A 6,676-nucleotide genomic window follows, 5' to 3' on the forward strand; every position below is an offset into this window, starting at 1 on the left:
GAGAATAACTCCAAATAAGCACTGCAGCCTCTCAGAAGCCCTCATCTGTGCTAGATTACGTCAAGGGCTCTTGAATTAAACAAATCTGAAGTTTCTAGGCCAAGCCATTTTTGAGATATGACATGAAAAAGCATTAGGAGATGCTTCAAACACTGAATTATGCTTCTTTTCCCTAAGACCCATGTCTCAGAAATGAATTGTCTGATGCGCCTCAGGTTTTGCCAAAACCAATCCTGCCCTGGCTGTACACCCCATCCCTGCAGCCCGAAGATGCGCCCAGCCTTTTTATACGACTCCAGCAGTGGGGCCAAGCCCAGCCATTGGAAAGCTCTTTACAGGGTTAATCACGGAGAGTGGGGAGAGTTGGTCTCTATCAAAACCCCAGCACAGTGCCTGCCGCACCCCTGCTCCAAAACCTTGGCCTTGCTGGGCCAGGATGTCCTTCTCTGTGTGCTGAGCAGCCTCTCCCTCCTGCCCTGAAGCACGAGGAACCAACCTTAGGAGCCTTTCATGACACTTGTCTGCGTCCACCTCCCTGGAGACCGTGGTGCACCACAGGTCAGGATAAACGATCGGAGGAATAACAGCCTCTGGTCTGTGGTGAAACACAGCAGTGAAATGCAGTCTCCTCTGGTAACTTGGGACCTGCAGCTCCACATCTCTTCTCTTACTCAAGCACGGTTGCATCGGAGCGTGGTGGGAGATCTGGGCAGCTCTCCCAAAACAACTTGCCGGGGAAACGCATGCCCGGGCTGAGCCTGTGCAGAGGACACTGAGGGGAAGAGGTGCTGGGTGGACAAGGTGGGCAAAGAGAAGGAGGGAAAGCTGCAAATACCTCAGCACAACCCAACTGCACTTGTCCCAGGGTGACAAGAACACGACAAGCTTCTGGCAGGGGTCATGCAGTTGGATGCCGTGATTATTTAACTGAACTTCAGCCTGGCTATTTATGGACAGAAATCATATCCAGAATCCAGGCTACAAAAGTGTTTAAGTGCTCTTTGGTAATCTTCCAGGAGATGTCAGAAAATTCTGATTAGACAAAATCAAAATTTTTCATGGGGCTGGACCGGGCTGTTCAGCAGCGGCACGTAAGGAATTTCTGATCGAAAGCAGAGACAGGCAATGGCAGGGCAGGCAGCTGCCTGTGGAAGAGAAGCTCCTCCAGGCCTGGTTTCTATTGTTGTCCAACCCTAGCCCTGAGAAAAGTTTGCCATCAAAGCTCCATTAGGAAGGCGCATTTGAGGACCATGCCCTTGGAGAACTGCTCCTGCCTCACGTCAGACCTGCTGCAGAAGGCGAGGTGAAGAAAATGAAACGTGAAAATGAAATATTAAATTCAGCCGCGCAGCGAATGTTAGTGAAAGGCTGCAGCTTGAGAGGTTCTGCAAGACGCCCCTCCATTGCAACCCTAAGGATTCAAAAACTGTGAGTCATATCCTCAAACTGGGTCTCTGCCTTACAGAAACATCTATATGTATTTATGTACATCTCTCTGTGAGTAAGGGATGGGGAGATGTTTTTAATTTGCTGTCTGAATTTTGAAGACTGTATTTTTAATCTTTTCTCTGCAATGCCGAGGCTCAATTTTATTTCTTCTTTTTTTTTTTTTTTTTATTGGTGTCTCAGTCGGCTGGGCAGTTACTAGGTGCAGGAGCCATAGCTTCTGAGGGACACCCGTAATGAAGCAATGCCATTGGGGATTATTAGCAATCATGCAACCAACGTGGGATTTCACTTAAGGTAGAACCTCCAAACTTATTCCAAGTCAGCTGTGTGAATAAAATGTCTGTGAAAAATCTTGTGGAGCGGAAGAATTGAATTTCTCCTTTCTTTATTAAATACTTTCCTCAGATTCATCTTTCTTGACATCAGGGTGGTAGGGAGCTCGGCTGGGTGGGACCCCAGCCCAGCAGTCAGTAGAGAGGAGGAGCTGCAAGAGGCAATATCTTGGGTGTGTGGTACCTTCCACCATTAGGGAATCTGAGGCCCCTATTTTAAATCAGGATCTGCTCTTGTGGTTAAAGTTTTATGTAGGACCATGAAAGCTATAGATCTTTGCATTGCTGAGATACCTCTGGAGATGGGCTCACTAGATCTGTTCTCCTTGTGGCTTCAGCTGGGTCCAGCAAAAGGGAAAAGGGGCCAACAGGGAAGACCATCTCCAGCCATCGCTACGGGTGCCAAATCCTGCAAACACACTGAGCCTCAAGCATAAAATGTGGTGTTCAGGCAGGCAAGTATGAAGTTGTTCAATCAGCTGGCATAAGCTTGCTTGCCTACGTGTTCAGTTTATCCTGCGGAAATCACCGGGATGCCCCTGTGCAAAATTAATCCTTGTAGAGTGTTTTGCAATGGAGTTTTAGCAAGGCATGCCGTGCTGAAGAGACAGAGGTGTGGGTATGGATTTGATGATCTCACAGGTCTTCTCCAACCTTAAAGACTCTACGTACAACCCCACGCTGTCACTGCCAGCCATCCACCTCCCCGCTCCTCAGGTACCCATAATTACCTTCCCCTAATGACCAGCTCCTCGTCATTAGTTATGTGAGATGTTTACCCAAAACATGAAGGCAGGGTAGGAGTAGTCCCTCCTAGGAGAGGGTTAATCTCCCGCTGGATGCGGGATGCCCTCATGGGAATGGAATGTGTAGTGTTGGTAAGTGGTTGTGCCCCAGAAGCCTTTGAGAGCCCACTGACTACTGCATGCTAACGATTGGTATTATTAAAGAACAATTGATGGCCTGTAACCAAACAACAGAAACTAATTACTGGAAAACTTTTATTGTCCTTTAATTACTGGGCCTCTTTGTCAATTAGCAGAAGAGAGAGGGAGAGGGATAGAGAGAGAGAGATAGAGACTCGTTTTATAGCAACAATAATTTTTCCAAAACTGCAGTCATCAGTAGCTGAAAAGCGAGTCTATTAACACACAATATTACGGCAGGATATTTACTCTAGCTACTAAATGTAGGTGCTTTTCTTCCGAAAAAAAAGTGCGGAGCTCCAGGAATACTAATCAGGGATTTCTTCCTCCAGCTCTGCCGCTGCCTGACACAACAGCTTTCATTTTCCGAGTAATTTTACCCCTTGACCAAGGGTTTCTTTCTGCAAGGCTCCTCCAGCGAGCTGGCCCTGTGCCCACCACACAGCATGGGAGTGGCCATGGCGGGGCTGAAGGGGGGCAGAGCTGGGTGCTGGGTCCGGGCAGCTGAGCTGGACCAGCTCCCTGCTCAACCCCCTGAACTGCTGGTGGGTGCAGGTGCGTGGGACCCTCTGCGTGATGGGGGCTCGGCTGCACTGACCGCGTTTCAATACATTCTGGTCCTTGTTCCTGGCTCACTAGCACTGTCCAAAAATAGTTTATTCAACTTTTTTTTTTTCTCATCCACTGCCAAATAAATTATTTCTGGGCATATTGTCACGAGTAGTTAACCTTCTCTGAGGATGTTTGAACTACAGTTACCCCCAAAAAATGAATCATGAATTTTTTTCTGTCACTAGGCGAATAGCATTCACCAATATAATTTTCTCTTACTTGACTTTCTCAGATTAACTGGGTAGTGCCTGCTCTGAAAGAAGTGCTCTGGGCACCACCGCTCCTTGGGTGGGATGTGAATCACCAGGGAACCCACGCAGCCACTGCATCCTGGGTGCCCCTTCCAGGTCCCCTCTTCCACGGGTGAGCTGTGGGAGACCCGAAGGCACTTCTGTCAGGGGTGAGATGCTATGTACACACTATAATTGCCAGACTCTTAAAAGTTCCAGCAATACGATCTTCCATTTGGGATGGATCTTTTCTCGCTCAGCGAAGGGACCTGGGTATCTGTGAGTACTCAGAAGTTTCATGAAGTTTTACATCAGCTCCTACCCATGCGTTGGCAGGGGTGGGGACAGAGGTTATGGGAAGGAGTTAAATTACTCCCTGGAGTAACTGCTTTTGCAAGTAGCTTGTGAAAGAGCAAAGTACCAACCTCTTATCAGAAAACAAATATAATTTCAATTCATGGTGGCAAATACTGGAGACGCCTGGTTTTCCCGTATGTTGGCCTGCCAAGCCCTTGCCCGCGCTGCCAGCCTCCGCTCCACGTGCTCAACGCACCCGTGACGGGAATTTGTGGCTGTAGCAGGAAAAGCAGTGGGGAAGGAGCTTACAAATTTGTCACAGCCAGTCTTTTTTTTTGTGTTACTTGAAGAGACTTGGGTTTTGTGCTATCAGAGAATCCCTATAGTTCCTGCAGGTGACCTCAGCAGTGATGGTAACCAGCAGTGTTTTGACACATCTCTCCACGTGTGATGATGCAGAGGAATAGCTAATCCCATAAAAAGCCAACCAAGATGACCAGGATTTCTGGAGGTTACCCATGGGGTGTTTCTATCTCATCACTGAGGGTGGGTGCCAATGCCAACGCCCCCCCCCCCCCCAAACTCCCCTCTTCAAGAAGGCTGGGGCAGGACACAACGTCTCTCATGGCAGATGGTGTGCAAGCAATGCAAACCCAGCACCGCGCACCCAGAGATCCTCCAGAGACAGGAGGAAACCATAAACCCAAGGGGATGAGGTCGCTTTTCTCGTCAGAGCTCTGGCGGGCGGTTATCTGAGGAGCAGGGCGGGATGTGGGGATCAGCAGCACCTGGCTGCCCAGCCCGTTGAGTAACAGAGCACTGATCGCTGCCGCTATGCCAGGTGGCTCTGCCTTTCCCCTACACACCTCTATCCCTTTTTTTCCCCTTCTCCTTGCACATATGCTGTCTATCTCCTTCCACTCTTTCTTCTTCCTAGCTACTATTTTTCCTTCTTTTTCTTTCCACTCCTCGCACAACACTCTTTCCTGTTTTGCAACCTTTTTCTTACTCTGGAAAAAAAAAAAGGGAAGGTGTAATATCTCCCTTTGTCCTAATTTCCTGGTAGAACTGATTTCAGAGCTCTGATTTCTGAGAATTTCTCTGCTTTACACATGCACCTGGTACCAATAAAGACAGAGATGAACAACCTCTGAAGGGTGAGCGACCTTGTACAAGTAGAAAAGTCCTTCCAGTAGCATATTTTCTTGGGAAATTGTGCAAATAATGGTATCCAAAGTATGGTTTCTGTCAGGATAGGTATTGCGGTGAAAAACTGTTGTGACAGATGGACTCCTTGAAAGCTTGGAGGAATAGTGACAAAAAGCACATACGGAGACAGCCAGGGTGACACAGACACTGAAATTGTGTTTCACTGTCTTGTGGCCTTTTGCTCCCTCTCTCCTCCTTAGGGGCTCGGGTCTTGCTCAGCGCTAAGAGAAGGGGTCTTCACGGAGGAAAAGAGCCTCCTTGCTCCAGTCCGGGGCCATCATGGGGACTGGCCACATCCTGTCCACACCTGAGTGCTGCCTGCAGAACCTGGCACTGCCGGGAGTGGTACTGAGCAACTTTGGGCTTGCTCTGTCCCTCTCTGGTTTGCTCCTCCTTCCTTTCATCCAGCGTTTAACAGGGATGCATGCCAAAGCACCCCACCAATGGAAGCAGTGTCCACGTGCCCATTTTACAGATGAGGAAACTGAGGCACAGAGGTACAGTTTATTTCACAGCAGGTTGGGGGATCCCATTCCATCAGCTTCAGCGTTATGAGTATGGCACTGCCCATCTCAGCCTCGGGAGGTTGCATTTCCAACTCATGCCTCCACCAAGCATTCAATGTTCTGGACATGTGGCCATGCCTCGTGCGGGAGTTACTTCTAGAGCTGTTCAACACAAGCCAAGGATTTGGGAGACCTGGGGTCTACTTCCCACATTTCCTGAGAAAGGGGACCTAAGTCAGGGCTCGTTTCCCTGGCAAGGGACTGTAAGGTTTGATGGTGTGCTCCAGCTGGTGGGTCTGTGGTGGTACAAAGCTCTGACGGTGCTGCGGTGCCTCCAGAAGCTCAGCTGAGAGCACGAGAGCTGCGGGTTGGGCGCTGTGCATCAGCACAGGAAGAGACGCAGGTGCAAACCCCAGGCTTGAAATGCAGCGGTTGGACTGTGTTTGCTCGTAGTACCTTGAAACATAGGGTGGGCACTGCCGGGAGTGGGATGGACACACACGAGACCGTCACTGTTGGGTAGCAAATAAGCAAAAAAACCTCATTGTCTTCCTCTGGGGCTCTTCCTAGTGTTTTTTTTTCTAGCAATTTTGGCTGCCAGCACCAATAGCAGTCACGTACCCTGTCCCAGATGCTGCTGCCGTGGTCCCCGCTGCTGCCAGCGAGGCTCAGCGCCGAAGGTGACAGCCCCACCCTCCCTGTCCCACCTCCCCAGCTCTCACCGCAGGGACGTGCGAACCTCACAGCTTGCTTTGACCCATTTGAGCGCAGGTGGTTTTCTCAAAGAGCAGGAGGAGTGATTTCCTCCCGCGGAGCTCACTGCCCCAGCTCTCCCTGGCGAAGGACAAAATTGCATTTTGAGGGCCGCGCTCTGCTCCGGGAGCAGCCAGCACACGCGTGGGCACACGCCGCCATGCTCAGATGAAGAAAAAAAGGCACCTGCTCAACTCCGGTGCCACTGTGGTGATGCTCTCCCCCCTTTTTGACATTTAACAGAAGCCCCATCTCCTGGAGACACGTGATGGTGCGAGAGGTTCAGGTTTCACTTCTGAAAAGCAGAGAGTTTGTGCTTCATCGTGACTTTTCTCTGCAAATAAGACCACGACCCAACGGCT

General features: G+C 49.8%; 1 long non-coding RNA gene across 1 annotated transcript; it reads left to right on the forward strand.

Moving 5' to 3' along the window:
- Positions 1-1,144: 1,144 nt before the first annotated feature.
- On the forward strand, positions 1,145-1,801 carry LOC147598689 (uncharacterized). The gene is made up of 2 exons (XR_015260283.1): positions 1,145-1,428; positions 1,630-1,801. It is a non-coding gene; the product is annotated as an uncharacterized LOC147598689 (long non-coding RNA).
- The last annotated feature ends 4,875 nt before the right edge of the window (positions 1,802-6,676 follow it).

Source organism: Chlamydotis macqueenii, chromosome 16, assembly GCF_036417535.1.
Source record: "Chlamydotis macqueenii isolate bChlMac1 chromosome 16, bChlMac1.mat, whole genome shotgun sequence".
In the NCBI taxonomy this organism is placed as follows: domain Eukaryota; kingdom Metazoa; phylum Chordata; class Aves; order Otidiformes; family Otididae; genus Chlamydotis; species Chlamydotis macqueenii.